The sequence below is a fragment of the Mauremys reevesii genome, linkage group 2, assembly GCF_016161935.1.
Source record: "Mauremys reevesii isolate NIE-2019 linkage group 2, ASM1616193v1, whole genome shotgun sequence".
Classification (NCBI taxonomy): domain Eukaryota; kingdom Metazoa; phylum Chordata; order Testudines; family Geoemydidae; genus Mauremys; species Mauremys reevesii.
The window spans coordinates 105,882,844-105,900,603 of record NC_052624.1 but is presented as its reverse complement, the minus strand read 5'-3'; the positions used below and the strand labels follow the sequence as shown (position 1 = coordinate 105,900,603).

At 43.0% G+C, this 17,760-nt stretch overlaps 1 long non-coding RNA gene across 1 annotated transcript; it reads left to right on the top strand.

Moving 5' to 3' along the window:
• Positions 1-230: 230 nt before the first annotated feature.
• On the top strand, positions 231-8,031 carry LOC120399102. The gene is made up of 3 exons (XR_005594961.1): positions 231-785; positions 4,012-4,086; positions 7,974-8,031. It is a non-coding gene; the product is annotated as an uncharacterized LOC120399102 (long non-coding RNA).
• The last annotated feature ends 9,729 nt before the right edge of the window (positions 8,032-17,760 follow it).

The following is a 17,760-nucleotide window of genomic DNA, read 5'->3' as shown; positions in this document are numbered from 1 at the left end:
CAGCAGAACAATGCAGAAAACACTTTTGTGACAGGGCACTATCAGCAGCACCCTGATCACTGACATTGCTGCAGTCTGAGGAAGGCTGCAAACCCAACTGAGGACAATTGTACAACTTTATGTTGGGGGATTGTGAACACCTGGGTGACAATCACAGGGCTAACAAGGTAATTGGGGAGAATATAAGGGGAGGAAACAGGCAGCAAAGGCAAGTTCAGAAGGAAGCTCAGAGGGTGAGCCTAGGGTGGAGTGTGAGGGCTGCAGGGAAGCTTTCTCTTGATTGCAGGGTAAGAGAAGAAGAAATACATACCTTGGTGACAGATAAACAGAGGGGTGTGTGTGCTGTGTGAAGCCATCTGAACTGACCAGCCAGTGCAGTTCACCAGGTAGCGACAGAATTGCTCTGTGACAACTTTATAAAGATGAGGTGAAATCTGAATAAAAAGACTGTCACTGAGCTAAGCAGCCTGTGAAGAGCCCAAAAGAGCATTAATGGGATTATTTTCTTCTTTGCCATTATACCAGACTCTAAAACTATATGCTAGGTTTGACCCCCCAACAATAGGAGAAGTTCAACAAGAAGGCCTTGATCCCATAAGAAGCTGTGAGGAGGCAGATCCCTGCATCAACACTGAGCCACACGGATGTCAATGGCACTCTATGTAGATGGTAGAGTCAGCCTGCAGGATCAGACCAAAATATCAGAAATGAAAGATGCTGTCTCTGAAATGGAAGATTTTTGCTTCCTACTGGTGAATGATGCCAAAGAGACTGATAGCCATCAGGTAGGAAATGCCTTGTGCAAATTAAAATGGTAATGAATGTTGGAAGAACTTTAGAAGCAGGAGAATAAAGTCATAAAGAAAACATAAGAATTATTGATTATCCACAGGGAACTGAAGGCATCTATATAATATGTTTTTGCCAATGTACAAAGAGACCTCCACAGGCAGACTTGGGAATTAAAATCCTGTCCCTTTTTCTCAACTTATGTCTGATGCTGCAAAGGAACATAGCAAGTATCCATCCAGTTGTGCAATGCTTTAAAATAGGAGGGAGCATCCTGAGAAATATTTGCTGTGGTAAAGCTATAGCTAATAATAAATACTGAAATTTGGTCTTATTTTTTAGTCAAAATGATTTATCATTATTGCTGTCCTGTTTGCTAGCCCTGCCAAACTTTTATTGCTTCCTACATTTCTTGTGGGAGAAATGTTCCTTCCTGTCACCTCTCCCCCATAAAGCTATGAACAAAGCATGTGGATAGCTTTCCCTTGAAACATTTTCATGACAGGTTGGTTTATGTTGAACTTCTTCATGTATACAGTCAGTTTTGTTTTCAGTCCCACTCACCTGTTTGTCTCAATTCTTTTGTGTGGAAGCAAATTCCACAAAATGGATTTAGACTGTATAATGAAATGTTTCCCTTCATTCACTTTAAATTGGTTAGTGGTTAATTTATTTGAAAGGCCCCTTGTTTTTTTTTTTTTTTTAATTTTCTGGACAGGATGAAGAGCTCAGCCTCATCCTTTTTTTTTTAATTAAATCATTCATTATTTTGTAAACCTCTGTGATTTCCCATATCACTCTCCTTTCCCCTTATGTACAGTCACTTGTCAAAGTAGAAATGCTCTTTCAGCAGAGTGAGCTAACTTGGGTTTGGAAACAAACTTTTACTTGTAAATGTGCCTGTGAGTATGGGAAGTGATAATACTGATCCATCATTTTTCTGCATGGCTGCACATTCAGTTTACATTGCTTAGTTGTCTTTCACTGAACAATGGCATAATACTATCTATATGGAAAATTACAAAGCTGACACCTATATAATATGCAGAACTAGTAGCTTCATCAATGGTTAAATTTGCCTGACACTTAGCATTGTAACATTCTTTTTTCCACTGTTGATAGCTTTCCAGAACTTGCCCATCTTGGGAAATTCAACCCAAATGGTTAATCAGCCTCAGGTTGAATATTTGGTAGCTTCAGCTAATATAATCCACATACAGTCAACAGATCAGGCAACAGAAGGAACAGATTAGGACAATGAGATGGGTGAAGAAGAGATATGGGACAAGGACAGACTGGAAGAAGGGACAGAAGTTGAAAGGAGGAACAAGGGCAGAATGTTCCGTTACCCCTAGAGAACACTCCCCTACAGTCCCCTGAATGGAACCCAAGATACCCACATCTCAACATTCCTCTGCTGCCAACAAGTGTCCATGAAATGCATCGGCAAAATTTATATCTCGTGTCTCTTTTGTTGTGCTCTTAATAGAATATGACAACCTGCTATTGCTATCAGTACTCTCTTATCTCAAGCAGCAGAATATGGGCTATGGATCTAAGGAGTCCAACCCTGTTGAAAACCTGTGTAGGTGTCAATCTAATTCCACGAGGGACTTTCTGGTGTGTCAGTGTGCATTTTTAAAAATGAAGGAAAGTACACAGGAAAATAGTTAAAATAATGTTAGTTGCAAATGAAGCACTTAGAAGTTAGGAAATGCCAGAATTAGGACTGTCTGTGCAACCTTATTAGCCTATCCATATCATCACACTCAGAGCAGAGATTGAGGTGGGAGCCTTTAGTGCTGCCTCTTTCAGGGCACACACAAGGAAACATTATTAACCCATCGCCTCCAGTGACTGACATGACAGGGAACAATCAAATGTCTCTGCCCAGCCCTAGCCCATGGCTCTGGCTATGTTAGACATAAAGGAATTACTATCACTGTGGAGACACAGTCACTCTCCTCATCTGCATAGCCTCAACGTCATTGTTCCTCTTTTGTAATCATTCATATGCCCTCTGGAGGGGAGGGATAGCTCAGGGGTTTGAGCATTAGCCTACTAAACCCAGGGTTATGAGCTCAAGCCTTGAGGGGGGGAAGGCATTTAGGGAACTGGGGTAAATATCTGTCTGGAGATTGATCCTGCTTTGACCAAGGGGTTGGACTAGATCACCTTCTGAGGTCCCTTCTAACCCAGATATTCTATGATTCTGTCTGCTCCACAAAACTTGTGAATCCCTCATGCATAGTCTCCCTCTCTCCTGTTACAGCTCTTCCACTTCATATAAACAATGAAATATTCAATGTTCCAGAGAGGGAAACTGACTCTATAACCAAGTGATTAGGACTCTCCTGGGATGTATAAGACCCAGGGTCAACTCTCTGTTCCAGATCAGGGATTTGAAGTTGGATTTTCAACATCCTAGTTGAGTACCCTAACTAATAGATCATCTGTGGTTTTGACCAGTAATTCCAACCAGGACCTGAGAAAACTTTCCTTACATAGCTCCACTTTTTAACCCCCCACCCAAAAAAAAAAGTTTTTCAAATAGTTCCCAACGCACTCCAGTACATAGATAGTCATTACACAGCAAACACCTTGTTTCAATAGTAGAAAATATTCTCCGCTCTGTAAGAATGTCCTCTATCAGGCAGAAGAAACTTCATGAGTTTCAACTTTAGGAATGTCCTCCATTGAGAGGTGAGAGGCAAAAGGGTATTTGGAAGGTGGAAAATAAGCCAGGGAGATTTGTTCTCTGTAGAAGAAAGACTGTTTCCACTCATTAATGAGCAGGACTCACAAAATCTGTGAATGTCTGTGAGTATCCACAGGAGGAAAGAGAACATCTTTGGCATTAAAAGCACATATGAGTGAATAATTTGCCCCAAAGTGGGAAAGAGATCCTGGAAGTACATATTTATAATGCTAAATGTAGTATGAGTAACATGCATGCATGATTGTGAACCTCTGCTCTTTTTCTTCCTGAAGTCATCTTTGGAAATATTTTCCTCTTCATGGTAATTGTTTTGGTTGTGGGTTTGTACATAAATGAATCCTCCTCATAGAAAATGTTTAATTGCTTCTTTTTCTTTGTTTTAGGCTCAGCAAAACTACCTCACCTCACAAATATAAATAGCTTACAATAAAAAATGAAACCACATGGATATTTGCTCCAAGTAATGTATTACCTAGTTTCCCAACTATATTTTACTTCCTCAGAATACCAGAAAACAATTTTGAAGACTATACTAATGCTCAGATGTATACCTGAAAACTACAAGACATCATTACAGGGTACTTTTGAACTAGTTCTTTTTTTTTTCCTTTTTGCATAATATATGTGCACTCATTCTCTTTAGCGCTATCACAGCATGAGTTGAAATAATCATTCTAATTTATATGGCAAAACCCCCTCATTTGTGCTGATAAAATGCAGCTCATGACAACTCCAATCCTGTGGTTTTTAATGCAATTCAAAAAGCTGTCTGCATTAAAAGAATATATTAGGGATGCGAACAACTGATAGCAGTATGTTTTGTTTAAGTCTTGGAACAATTTTCTTTGTGTGGGAGGGGAAAAACTGGCCCCAGGATTTTTTGATAGAGTATACTTCTCTGGCTGAAGTTTCATTTCAAAGCTCAGTCACATTTTAAACTTTTAGTGTGAGGAATAAAAGTCTCATTACAGGAATTATTTGGCATGTGAACCGGTATAATTGTTATTTGCAAGACTTCCTAGCAACAAAAAAAGAACACAATAGTTAGAGTGGTGTTAAAGTACTTCTTGAATAATGAAATCATGTTCCTGGTGGGAAAGGATAAGGAATGGCACTGAGTTTACAGGGTTGTATTTTGTAGTATACCTGTCAGGTAATAGTATCGCTGTTTTACTTTACTTTGTTTGTTCTGTGAAAGACCAAGATTTTACAGTGTAAATTAAGGAAATAATAAGATCTTAGAGTCTAAACTTACAAATAGAGCTAGGCGAATAACTGATTTTTCAAGTTCAGTGGCAGTTAACAAATTTGGAAAAAAATCAGTTTGGGCTGATCTAAAACTTTTTGGAATTTTCAGTAAATTGAAGATTCTCTTTCAGGGTTGTTATAGATCAGGGATTTGAACTGGGATCCCTCCACAACCCAAATGAGTCTCTGAACCACTGGGCTAAAGGATATAAATAGCAGGGAAACGGCACTATCACCAATACTTCCTCCTCTGACTGTTCTGTGACTGGCCAAAACTGTTTGTGTCAAATTTACATATCGTTTCAGGTCAACCAAAACTGCACTACTGTTGAATAAACTATTTTCCCAAAACTTTCCCCAGCTCTATTTATAGGTCAGTGCAACATTCAAAGGATCCAGATTTCCTTTCACTTTTTTTGTGCTGGTATAACCCTATTAACTTCACGGAAGTTACACCCCAATTTAGGGAGGACAGGAGAATTCAAGACCAAAGAGTGGTGTATAATTTGCTCATAAAACTCTCCACCATAAGACTGTCCCTTTGGTAACAGAGTTTTTTTGCTTCCATTACATGACTGACTCTTCACAAACATACATGATTAAAACCAAATTCTGTCCCTGGATGCATCCATAGGAGCCATGACTTCCAAATTGTCTGTAATGCTCAAATCAGACACAAAGCAGCTGGCAAGTACCTATAAATATAGCCCTAGGTGTTTAAATTAATTCACCATCCTCTAAATAGCAAGTGTGTCCCAATTTTTGTTTTATTTCCTGTACCTGAAAACTTTTGAATACAAAATCAGAGGACCAGGTTCAGCAGTTTATCCCAGCTGATTCATGCTGCTCCAGTGATGCACAACACTTGTAAAGCAAGTTGAACTGCATGGATAAAGTGGTTTTACAGTCAAAGCATCCTGCCAAATCTGGTCCTGAGCTTCCAAATTGTACTGAAAAGAGATATAAGGCAGTGATCATTATTACAAGGCTTAGACTGGGAATTCTGCCTCCCTGCCCCATCTTGCATTGAGGGAGAACATGCTTGCTACCGCATTCTTTGATGGCATACAGTCTGCTACTCCTTGTTCATTAGTCCTGCTCTGTGAGACTGGAGAGAGGACCATACCCCAGCTCCTCTTTTGCCATTCACCACATGCCCAGAGGCACCATGAATTGCTTGCTGGTATTATCTACAATGTGATTTGAAGAGTTATGCATGTTTACACACCAGAGTTACATTGGCAGACTTAAGTCCCTGGAAAGTATTATGATAAGGGATGAGCTATTTGGGCCCACAGAGACTTGCTTCAAACCTACATTACTCCAGCTTTAAGCTAGCGTAACACCATTAGTTAAACACACAGAAAACTGGAGTAATGTAGGGATGAATCAGGCGCTATATATTCTGTAAGGTGAAATTTCTCCCTGTACAGAGGCTCAGCACAAAGTCCATCTTTCAATGAAGCCCCACTGAAATGCTCAAAATAGAGTATAAGTGAGCCTTGAGTGGTACACTGGTCTTTCTGCAGATTCTTTGTACATGAAAGATAGGGTCTAAAACCAACCTGCATTAAGCAACTGTGTAACTGATTACCCATACCACCTTTCTTAGGGCTCTTTTAATTTTAATTTGTTAATTAAAGGAAAGGACTCAAGAGTTGAATTTAATTTTATAAAGATTTATTAACCAGCCTTAACAACAGCAACTCATACTATTGTATCTAAGAAGTCAAAAATGGACAGTGATTTGGCTAATACAAATAGAAAATTGGTTGACAATCATTTCTGGTTTTCAGAACCAAATCACACAACCACAATAAAAACTAACACTTAATATCTTGGGAAGGTGACTGTTTAGATTTTTGACAAAGAGTCCCTCAGAATAAGAGCCTCGCTTTCTCTAATTAGTTATCAACTCTGCTATTGCTAAAACAGAGGAAAAAGAATCCAAAGCTAGATCACAGTACAATCTGGTCAGTTCCTTACATGCCAATTCACTACAGCGTCCTTTCCAATGGATCTATACTAGTCCACCCTTGTTACCTATTTCCTGATGAATGATTTTAGACCCAGAATATGACTAACACACCTAACTATCTAACAAGCTCCTACATTTATGACAAACTGAACAGGCTAAGCGCAGTTCAAAAAGCTTGCACAGTTGGTTTTATTGTGTCTATATACACCTAGAATTTGTAAGGCAGTGTGAAAACATTAACTATGATAGACACGTACAATGTTGTATAATCCTAGTTAACAACAGTAACTTATTCAGGTTTAAAGCTGCTGTACAGCAATCTGGACTGGAACCTGTTATAAAACAAAGCCACACTATAACTATGTGACAATCTAATATATATATGGAAGCAAGTTACACTCCCTTACTAATTAGATACCCAGTTTCAGGAACTGGTCATTTGACAGATTTGAATTTTCACTCAAGAGAAAGTCTGTGTTACTGATCACCAGCTCCTTGCTCAGCCATCAGCTTTCAGCTCAGTTATCATTCACACTGCAAACACAAATGCAATGAAGGATGGACATAACTATAATATTTTGCCAGTGCACTAGCGAGCAGCCTGAATTGCTGAAAAATAGAGACACTTAAACATGCCTACCCGATATAGGTGCTTGATGTCACCTGGAGGACTTCCAGGTTGCTGGTGCTTGACCTCAGTCTTCTTTTCAGGTGTCTTTGGCTTTTTGAAGTGATATGCTGAAGGTGACAGGCCACTTTATCCCATTTCTGCTGAATGATCCAAGTTTCTTCCTTTTCTTGGATATGCTAGCATGAACCAATCAGATGGTGACTCATCCTTCTTCAGATGATTCAGAATGTCCAGCCAAAATAAGAGTCATCCTCTCTCATCATCCAATCAGGGAATGAGACATCACCTTTTGAGTGCTTGCTACTGGGACTGGAATTTTCCAGTCTTTTTATAAAATAGATCTCGTCACACCATCTTGTGTAAGACAATTTAGGCCATAACTGTTGGGTCAGCCATTTTGGGACATACCTTGAACACCAACTGGCTTACTCCAGTCAGCAACTTCCAAGGTCCCCTTTTCAAAGCATTCCTTAGCCAGTTTTGCAGTTATGCTTGCTCAAGTTGCAGTCTGTCCATCAACACTGCTAGCTTCTGAATATCTAGTTTAAAGTTCATATAGCTTATGCAAAGTCCATATTCTCTAAAGCTCTTTAAACTTGTTTCCACAGGCCATTATACAATGCAAAGTCACTTCAAGAACTGTTGTTTCCCAGCAGGCCAGAACAGTTGTATCAATCTTCCATTTCTGTGCTCCTTGTTTTAACAACAATGGTGGGATTTTGGTATGTATGGCTGAGCAGAGTCTGTGTATTATTAATAAAAAAAGTTACATTTCTGTTTATTCCACTCTGTGGTCAAGTGTCCTTATAAACACACTGTGTGGCTTCAGTTCCTTTTATTTACTGCCTCCTTCAGCACAGGTGTATTTCACTAACTCAAAAGTATAAGCATGCTTGATTGCAAACAGTAACAAGATATCCCATGAGGTAAACCCTGTCTTTAATCAGAGGGGTAGCCGTGTTAGTCTGGACCTGTAAAAAGCGAGAAAGAGTCCTGTGGCACCTTATAGATTAAGACGTATTGCAGTCTGAAAAGTGGGTATTCACCCACGAAAGCTTATGCTCCAATACATCTCTTACTCTATAAGGTGCCACAGGACTCTGTAGCCTGTCATTAATGTTTACAATATTTTGCCCAAAGCTGTATCACTTATAGCCGACTTCTCTTTTATTCACCTTTTAATTATACTTTAGAGTCCATCAGTTCTCAATGTTATTACTGTATCTGGCACATCATATAGTATCGGTGTTTGATATTTGAATATGGTTTTTTTAAAAAAACAATCTTTCATTTACAGACAGGGAAAGTCTCTTTAGCTGCAAGCAATGATTCACTCTTGCAAAAGGCTGCAGCAACTCAGAGTTCTCAGACTATTGATAAAAATCAGACTTTGCATTTTATTCTCTTATCCTTCCATTCCATATTTTTTAAAAGGCCTCAATGCCCAGGAAAATCTTAAATGGTAATAACACATAACTTTGGGGTCTTAGAAGGCTGAATTTCATGCATTGTCATTATTCCAAAATGGGTTCATTGGTTTTTTATGTTCTGATTTGTAAAAAGCACATCCATTCCCAGACCTCTGGATGCATGTTCACTCTACACCAGCGGTTCTCACACTGTGGGTTGGAACAAAGTGGGTCACAACCCCATTTTAATAGGGTCACCAGGGATGACTTAGACTTGTTGGGGCCCAGGGCCAAAGCCTGAGCCCCACCGCCCGTGACTGAAGCCCTTGGGCTTTGGCCCCCAAGTCCTGGCTGGAGGGGTTTGGGCAGGCTCAGGCTTCGTCCCCCCTTCTGGGATCATGTAGTAATTTTTGTTGTCAGAAGGGAGCTGCGGTGCAATGAAGTTTGAGAACCCCTGCTCTACACGAATAGTATTTTCTAAAAACTGACAAATGTCAGCTGAAATAAACCTAAAGTAGGCAACATTGTCTCAGCATTGGATTAAAAACATCTGAATTCAGAAAGGAGACATGATTCAAGAGAAATGAATCCGAGAGTCCTTGGAGAATCTCTCCTAATGTCAGAAATAGACTTACATTCCCTGCAGCCTCTAAAAAACTTTGATTAGAAAATAGGGAAAGACACCAGAACACCATCTACTCCTTAAAAACATATTAAAGTACATACAGGGGCCAATCAAAGGGATATTTTAAGTTTAGAAAATCATTTTCCTAGTTTGTAATCATGTAATTAAAGGCTCGTGACAATGCATATGCACAAAGGGGTTGAGTTGAAACAATAGTAAAGAATGAAATTGTCAGACACATAGAAGAAGATAAATTGTTGGGCAAAAGTCAACATGGTTTCTGTAAAGGGAAATCATGTCTGACTAATCTATTAGTGTTCTTTGAAGGGGTCAAAAACATGTGGACAAGGAGAATCCAGTAGACATAGATTTCCAGAAAGCCTTTGACAAGGTCCCTCACCAAAGGCTCTTATGTAAATTAAGTTGTCATGGGATAAGAGGGAAGGTCCTTTCATGGATTGAGAACTGGTTAAAAGACAGGGAACAACGGGTAGGAATAAATCGTGAATTAAATTCTCAGAATGGAGAGGGGTAACTAGTGGTGTTCCCCAAGGGTCAGTCCCAGGACCAATCCTATTCAACTTATTCATAAATGATCTGGAGAAAGGGGTAAACAGTGAGGTGGCAAAATTTGCAGATGATACTAAACTGCTCAAGATAGTTAAGACCAAAGCAGACTGTGAAGAACTTCAAAAAGATCTCACAAAACTAAGTGATTGGGCAACAAAATGCAAATGAAATTTAATGTGGATAAATGTAAAGTAAGGGACATTGGAAAAAATAACCCCAACTGTACATACAACATGATGGGGGCTAATTTAGCTACAACTAATCAGGAAAAAGATCTTGGAATCAACATGGATAGTTCTCTGAAGATGTCCATGCAGTGTACAGAGGCGCTCAAAAAAGCAAACAAGATGTTAGGAATCATTAAAAAGGGGATAGAGAATAAGGCAGAGAATATCTTACTGTCCTTATATAAATCCATGGTACGCCCACACCTTGAATGCTGCATACAGAGGTGGTGGTCTCCTCATCTCAAAAAAGATATACTGGCATTAGAAAAGGTTCAGAGAAGGGCAACTAAAATGATTAGGGGTTTGGAGAGGGTCCCATATGAGGAAAGATTAAAGAGGCTAGGACTCTTCAGCCTGGAAAAGAGGAGACTAAGGGGGGATATGACAGAGGTATATAAAATCATGAGTGGTGTGGAAAAAGTAGATAAGGAAACGTTATTTACTTGTTCCAAATAATATAAGAACTAGGGGGCAGCAGGTTTAAAACAAATAAAAGGAAATTCTTCACACAGCACACAGTCAACTTATGGAACTCCTTGCCTGAGGAAGTTGTGAAGGCTAGGACTATAACAGGGTTTAAAAGAGAAGGTGTAAAGGTGTAGGACTCACCCCTGCAGCACATCCTGCTGGTTGTCTCAGGGAATTAGCTCTCCAGACCTCAGAGCGCCCTCTGCAGTCTGATGTCCTGCTGCCGCTGGCCCCCATGTCCCTCCCAGACCCAGTTCCCCTTTACCCGAGGGCTGCCCCCCTGGCAATTATCCCCCAGTCTCTATGGGTCTCCCCTCTCTGGGCAAGGGGGTTCAGACCTGCTGCCTTCCTCTGCCTCCCAGTACCTCTATGAGCCTTGGATCAGGCCCTGCAGCCTCGGGAGTTGCCAGCCTAGAGCTCCCCTGCTCCTCCGGTTCTCCCCAGCCCTGCTTCACTCCCAGTACCCTTTCTGCAGGCAGCCAGGCCCTGCTCTCTCCTAGCCTGGAGAGAGACTTCTCTTGGGCCTCTGGCTCACAGCCTTTTTATACAGGCCAGCTGTGGCCGCTTCCCCAGTCAGCCCAGCTTAGCAGCTCTCAGCCACAACCTTCTCCCAGGGCTGACTTTAACCCTTTTTCCGCTGAAGTGGGGGAGCCAACCCACTACAGAACTGGATAAATTCATGGAGGTTAAGTCCATTAATGGCTGTTAGCCAGGATGGGTAAGGAATGGTGTCCCTAGCCTCTGTTTGTCAGAGGGTGGAGATGGATGGCAGGAGACAGATCCTGTTAGGTTCAATCCCTCTGGGGCACCTGGCATTGGCCACTGTCAGAAGACAGGATACTGGGCTAGATGGACCTTTGGTCTGACTCAATACGGACGTTCTTATGTTCCTATGAGTTAAGATTGAACGGATAACCTTAATTCTACCATTTCGAGTGCCTATCTTTATAACTGTAGCATTCCTTTATTTTTGCATGAAATATACATATTGGTAGTGCAGTGTAGTAAACATGTCAGAAGTGCTCAAGACAAGTAGGAATGTGGAAAAACAATCTCTGGGACTGGCTGAGTACAAACAGTTTCTGGGATTTTACCAAAGGAGAATTTACCATAATCAGCCACTGTGCATATATTGCACAAAACCCCTTGAAGCAGGGACCATTGCTTTGGTTTTTGTATGTACAGCCCTTCAGCACAACAGGGCCCTGATCCATGACTCGGGCTCCGAGGTGCTAGCATAGTAGAAAGAATAATAATAAAATGAAACACATTTCCTTTGTGACCAGGTGTACATCAAGGGCCTGATCCCAATTATAGTGATGTCAGTGCAAAACTCCCATTGGCCATCATGCATGATCCAGACCCATGTCCAATTTCAGCTACCAGACAATGGGCCAGATAGCCTGTTTTCATGGCAAACTCCCACAGGAAGCAGTAAAAAACTGTTTTCTCTTGCAGAGATTTGTTTCAAATCATTCCACTGGGGAAAGGGAGGCCAGTGCTTGCCCCCTTCTGGAACAGGCTGTTGGGCCAGCCCACTCGCCTCACAGATTATGGGAGATCAGCACAGACCCAGGCCATCCAGACATGGGCTCCATGCATATGTGCTAATCCTGTGCCTCTGGTAGCCTCTCTTAAACTCTACTGACACCACACTAGCAGGGTTTCTGCACCTGTCAGGTGACCTGAAGCTTTTTTAGAGGAAGATCATCAATGGGGATCTCAACCAAACCTGTAATATCTCTCTGATCTCCACAGAGCTAGTGCGAGGAAGACATGTGAATCCTGACTCTGATTTTCACCTTCCCACTTCTCCCCAAGCCTGTCCATTCCCCACCTTCTCCCCTCACACAGCTCTTCAGATCTGCACAGTGCTCCCTGTGAGAGAAGGGGTAGGGAATGGTGCCATGGAGGCAGCTGATTCCCCTCTCCATGTGTTAGGATTGTGCACCACATGTGGAGGATCCCCTTTGTGCTTGGATCCAGGGGGCACAGTCACATCCAATACTGAGACACCTGGAGGCCACTCTAGCTATAGGTAAATGATGGAGCTGCCTAGGGTGGCAAATTTCTGGAAGAAGTGATTTACATGGTCCTGTAGATCAGTCTGTGGAGGTGTGATGCTGTATGATTGAAATATGACCATGTATATCATTGATATTGCTACTGACAGACAATTGAAACAAAACTTTTACAAAGTATGTCATGTAAGGTGTCGAGAGAAAAGTTATGATTTGATAAATAAGATTATCCTGTTTATATCCATGTATCATCACTGTATCTGAAATTATGAATATTGGCTATGTATCTATATCTTAAATGTGTTGTTCCTGGGGTAACACCCACAAGGTAGGTTACATCCAGTACAGCCAGCACATTGTGAATGGACTATTCAAGTTTGATGCTTCATTTAAGGACACTACACTTTAACATAGAAGAAGCTCATCCCACCCAGTGAGTCTTCCTTTGAACTGTCCCAGACCCAGCCAGAATATGAGTGATGGCTGCCCCTGTGAGTCAGCAAGCCGTATAATGGCATGTGACTTGCCCATGTGATCCTGGACTCCATCTTGCGCCAGTAATTTTCCACAAACTATACTATGGGATTTGTTTTGGGACAGTAAAATTCCAAGCACATGGAGAGTGCATAAAAGACCCTTGAATCATCTCCATGTTGCCTCTTTCCTGCTCTGATCCTCTGGACTATGACATCACTGCTACAAACTTGATACAAGAACTTTGCAATGATTGTATGTATATGATTTATTAACAAGTTTTAACAATTTTTAACTCTCTTCTTCTTTTTTCTTATAAATAAGCCTTTAGATTTCAGTTACTAAAGGATTGGCAGCAGCATGATTATTGGGTAAGATCTGAGTGATACAGTAACTCCTCACTTAACGTTGTGGTTATGTTCCTGAAAAATGCGACTTTTGGTGAAACGATGTTAAGCTAATCCAATTTCCCCGTAAGAATGAACGTAAATGGGGGAGTTAGGTTCCAGGGAAATTTTGTTTTGCCATACAGTACAGTACTATAGTTGAGAGGTGCCCCTGCCTTACCCCACACAGGCTGGAGGCAAGGAGGCTGAAGGTGCTGTAGGCTAGGAGAAGCATGTTGCGCAGCAGCAACAGCAGCTTCCCCTACTCTGCAAGCACCAGGGGTGGGGGACTCAACCCTCAGTCTGCCCACACCACCGCTTCCCCCAAGCCCCCACTCTTAATCCACCTCTTCTTCCCCCCCTCTTCCCCCTTTACTCCACACGCCGCATCCTTGCTCCTCCTCCCCGGCCTCCTGATTGCGACAATCAGCTGGCTTGCAGCGTTCAGGAGGCAGGAGGGAGGGGGGAGGAGCGAGGACACTGCACGCAGGCTCCCCCTCCTTCCCCTGCCTCCTGCCTCCTGAACACTGCAAGCCAGCTGATTGCCATGGGGAGGAGGCAGGGGATGGAGGGGAAAGTGCGCCATGTCCTTGCTCCTCCCCATTCCCTCCTGGCCACGGCAATCAGCTGGCTTGCGGCGTTCGGGGCCAGGAGGGAGGGGGGAGGAGCGAGGACTCAGTGTGCAGGCTCCCCCCTCCCTCCCCTGCCTCCTGCCTGTGGCTATCAGCTGGTTTGTGGTGTTCGGGAGACAGGGGAGGAAGAGGGAGCCCGCGCGCCAAGTCCTCACTCCTACCCCCTCCCTCCTGCCCCCTGAACGCCACAAGCCAGCTGATTGCTGCAATCAGGAGGTGGGGGAAGGGGAGGGGAGGCGCTGATGTGCAGGGTCTGCCAGCAGGTGCGAGGCGCTGAGGGAGGGGGCGAGGGGAGCTGATAGGGGGCCTGCCAGCTGTGGACAAATCAGGCAGCCCCCCTATCACTTTATAGTGAAGCATTGCACAACTTTAAATGGAACATGTTCTGTAATGGAGCAGGGATGTAAGATCGAAACAACATTAAGCCAGAGGATGTTAAGTGGGGAGTTACTGTATATTGACCTGGCTATGTGGCTGATTCCTGGAGATCAGAAGAACCCTTTGCCTGATTAAATTGGTTTTCAGTAACCACTCATCATGAAGTCTAGTGTCTAGGCAGGGCCGGCTCCAGGCACCAGAGGAGCAAGCAGATACCTGGGGTGGCCAACGGAAAGGGGCGGCACATCTGGCTCTTCAGCGGCAATTTGGTGGCGAGTCCCTCAGTCCAGACCTGCAGCCGAATTGCCACCGAAGAATGAAGTGGCGGCAGTAGAGTGCCGATCGTGGGTTTTTTTTTTCCCCGGTTGTGGCGGCAAAAACGCTGGAGCCGGCCCTGTGTCTGGGTGATGGAATGCCTAAGGAGACTACAGTTTTGACTTCTTGTTAACCAGTTTGGTGAGACAGACATTTATTTTTGTTACTGGCTTGGTATAACTAATGGCAGAATAACCACCAGTTTGGGGTGAGTCTGTACTATTTCTCAGCAAATTGTCTTGAATATGTTACCCACTGAGGAAAGGTGACAGAGGGTATCACTTGCAGGGTGCCCTAACATGTAATGCACTAACTGTTTTGTATAGACCATGCTGGCTCAAAATACATTGATGTGGTCTGTTCAGGTCAGGCAGGTGCAGAGCAGCCTTGCTTTGAGAGGTCCCTATGCATGTGCACTGCAGGGGTGCCAGATTTGGTGGTGGGAAGCAGCAGCAGGGAGGAAACTCCTACCTCGTTGGGCTCAGCAGGTAAGTGACAGGACTGGCAGGGCACCTGTCCCCATACTCAATGGGGTGTGCATGGTGGAAGGGGGTGAGTGAACAAGACACATCACTGCCTCCCCATCTCCCAGAGGCACCTAGCAGCCTTCATAGTCCCCCCGGTCTCCCACAGACACCTACCATCCCTACCTCGTATACAATCCCTCCTGCTGGCACCCAGCCTCCACTGCCTCCCAAAGCAGAGCCCCCTTCCCACAGCTCCTTGCTGGCATCACCCCACCACAGGTCCCAGGAGAAGGAGATCCTCCCAGTAACTGCCACAGCTGCTGCCCCCTCCATCCCAAAATACAGGCTGTTTGAACTGGTGAAGGCACGCTGAAGTTTTGCCTAGCGTGGCAAAGTTCTTGAGAAGCCTCTGGAGAGATGGTTACGAAATGCAAGGAGAAACAGTGAATGAGTCACTGAGAGGAGAACAGAGCATACGGTGTGTGTGTGATGGGGGGAATGAGAAGAATTCACATAAATTTGGAACTGATTCTTGAGGAACACTGAAAGATTATCATAAAAGGGGCCTTCTGAAATAGAAACTGGAATCAATCAGTAAAAGTGTTTATGCATTTTATCTTAACAGTTCTTAATATGAGAAGAGTTGAGGAGAGAACAATAGAAAGTACATGCAACTAAATTAAACTCAACCTGTTAGCATATAGTCTTTGCAAAACAATCCAATGAAATGTAAAGCAGTATGGTCTGGAGGTTGATGCTTTGGTTTGGGTATAAGGAGACCTGGATTCTATTTGTGGCTCTGTGACTGACTTTGTGTCTCATTCTACCTCTCTGTGTCTGTGTTTCCCTTCCCACCCTCTCTCTGGCTTGTCTATTTGGGCTATACATTTTTGTTCCTCGCTATATGTCTGTTCACCAGCTAGGAAAGTGAGGCCCCAGTCTTGGTTGGGGCCTCTGAGTGCTAATGGAGATGTAAGCCCCATGGTCAGAAGACTTAGAGGGATAGAACTAGTTGCTCCCTCTATAGGGGAAATCCAGCTCTGGCCACCTTCATTTGCCAAAATTATAATGTTCCTTACCAATAACTCCATTTACTGAGTTTTGTGGCTCTGCTTGAAATTTATGTTTTGATTGTATACATGAGAGATTATGAATATTTCTGTACTAATGAAAAGGCAATTGAATTGTGCGGGATGTGCTGTAGAATGAGAGGGTTGCCCTGAATGCACAGGTAGTGGACTTTGGTTTTGTAATGAAATTCAAGAGGACAAAGAGCTCTGCCTTAGAGACTAGCAGCGCACACCAGTGAGTTGGAGTGAAGTGTGTGGGAAATCGTAGCTCGAGGGACAAAGGCTGTTGCATATTCCTCTCCATATTGGGGGCCAGGGGCGAAATCTATGAGCTTACGCTGTACAGTTCTCTGTGCTGTGCAAGACGGAATAAATTTGGGTTTATGTTTCAGAGAGGGTGCATGCCTAGGGAGGTGAGAGTTACCTTGGCTTTAGCCTTTCTACCGTTGGTTTGTGCAATGGCTAGTCAGAGAGCCTGCATGTAACTGCAACTGAGTGTGCCCCTACCAGTGTGAATGCTGGTAGAAATGTAGGACTGGGAGTGGGTCTGGAGCTTGTCACAGGAGAACAGTGAGAGAGGGAGTTGGTGGGTCAGAGGGCTCAGTGGTACCCAGTTCCAGGTGGCACACCGGGAGGAACCCATCACAGAGCTGATATCCCACCCTGAAGTGGAACCTGTCAGAGTGGTTTTCTATGAACTAGAGCAGACCAGTGAAGAGCCCACCCCTTGATTTCCTTGACTACTAGTGAGTCTAACTGGATCTGTGAATAGGGGTTTAGGCGGGTGGGGTTTGGGGTGGGACTGAGTTCTGGAGCTCCATAAATCAGACAATTATTATTTGTAACTAGCAAGTTGACCAAACTCCTGATGCACTGATTTGAGTTACTCGGTTTCTTTTATATACATACATTTAGGATTTTCACATTTCATTTGACTGTTCTCTCTATTCTCCAAATAAAAAGATCCTTCTGGTTCCAAAGCATGCCAGAGCCTAATAGATTTGAGAAAGTGAAACATATACCAAAAACAAACAAACAAAAAACAAACAAAGCTTTTTCTTTTTCTTGAAACATAGCAATCCTTAAAGCTGAAAAGAACTTGGTTACAAAGAGCTACTGTAAATACAATATTCTGTAGTACCAAGTCTCATGAGGGAAGCCCTATTTTTTAGGTGCTCTGCAAGAATCTGGTGGACCTAGTTAGGAATGGGTAGGGATGGGAATCCAACATGACCTTCCTCCATTCCCCCATGCACTAAAACAGAATTTGTAGCTGTTATGTAGTGTCCAAGATTAAAGACATCATTGTGTGTGTCAGGGAAGCACTGTTCCTGAAGAAGCCCTGCCCTTTTG